Source organism: Ceratosolen solmsi, unplaced genomic scaffold (assembly GCF_000503995.2).
Source record: "Ceratosolen solmsi marchali unplaced genomic scaffold, CerSol_1.0 scaffold29, whole genome shotgun sequence".
Lineage (NCBI taxonomy): Eukaryota > Metazoa > Arthropoda > Insecta > Hymenoptera > Agaonidae > Ceratosolen > Ceratosolen solmsi.
The window spans coordinates 7,857,495-7,859,261 of NW_011948417.1; positions in this window are offsets into that span (position 1 = coordinate 7,857,495).

Consider the following 1,767-nt stretch of genomic DNA (forward strand, 5'->3'; position numbering starts at 1 on the left):
AAAAAAAAAAAAAACCATTTAAAAATTTATTTAAAATGTATGTTATTTTATTTATTTATGTTATTATATTTATTTATGTAAAATGTATGTTATTTAAAAATTTTAAAAAATTAATAGGTATCAGGATAATTGTTTAAAAAGAAATTGTTTCGATACATTTACGATATAGTGTAGTTCGTTGTTACACTGTAAAAATGTATTATTATTATAAACTTATTGTTTCGTTGCTCGAAACACGAAAAAATATAGCATCTTGTAAGTAAATCGTCAAAAAGGATTTCTTTCAATTTTCACGTGAAAATGGATAGCATTCCAACTATGAAGTGCGCTCCGTAAATTTTTGCAATCGCAGATTCTTATCTCTTTCCTCATAAGTATTTTATATTAAAAAATTTTATTTAAGTTATCTTTTCATATTAACATTTTATAATTGCATGAGAGAACAACCCTCTCTTTTTAATGTAAAAAAATTTTTTTCCCTTTTGGATTAATAATAGGTAACATTTTTGGCGCATTAAAGAAATATATTATCTAAATGTAGTATTTGAGCATTATAATATTATGTGTGGAAATAACTTTTTAAAATAGTTTAACGACTTTGATATTCTATTAGATATTTTTAATATTTACATTAAAAACTTTTGTTGCAAATTGATAATGACATATTCTACTCGAATGGAAAATGTGTATTAATAATAAGCTAGTAGTAGAAAAATTATATCTCGATTAATAACGTTTCATTATTCTGATATGCTTAATAATTTAGCATATAATTAATGAAAATGTACGAGGAAAAGTACAGTCATATAATATATTTATATTACCTATTTTATTACATATGGTTAAGTGAGTATGTGAAAAAAATTGTCGTTCATTTAAATTCCATTGGGATTCATAAAACTTGATGTCCAACGAGATTATGTATCATTCAATTTAGAAAAATAAGGCAAAAAAAGGTGCATTATCGGCTATAAACTAAATTAATCCAAAATACAGAAGAGGAAGAGTCATTGTAAGAAATCATCGATTGGCTTATTAAAAATCATTATCTGAGCAATTTCGAAGTAGCACTTGACAATAAAATAGAGACGCGTATGTGTCATAGAGAGAGGTTTGGTTTAGCCTCGCGCATAGACGAGATTCGACTTTGTGCGTGCGTGCGTGCGTGAATGCGTGAATGCGTGAATGCGTGAATGCGTGAATGCGTGAATGCGTGAATGCGCAAGTGACGGATATCGAATGAAAAAAGTTCGAGCTGCCGCTCGTCTCACTTGCACCCGCGCACCGCACCGACTCGCGAACTGCATCACAGCAGTAAGTTATGTGTGCGCGCGCGCATAGGTGACGTTTCCCCCGTCGAGCGGCGGCACAATCCTAACCTAACCTCGCGAGCGGCGCCGCCGTCACTGAGCGGCCGTCTCTCGGATCCCTTCGCCGTCCCTCGGCCCGGCTCGGCTCACGGCTCCCCATGGTGGGGGCCAGCCTCGCGCACTGTATCCCCCGTGACGTCACATAATTAGAGTAAATACAAAGTAGTCTTGATGGGACAGCGGCGTGCGTCGCACCGCTCTGAGAGTCGAGCTGCGTCTCCGCGCGCTCCTCACGCTCCTCCTGCTGCCGCTCCTCCTGTTACCGTCGTTGACGCCGTTGACGTTGCTGCTCTTGCTGCTGCCGCTGCCTCAGCCTCAGCCTCAGCCTCCGCCTTCGCCTCCGCCTCCGTCGGCGCCGCCGCCGCCGCCGCCGCCGCCGCCGCCACCGCCACCGCCA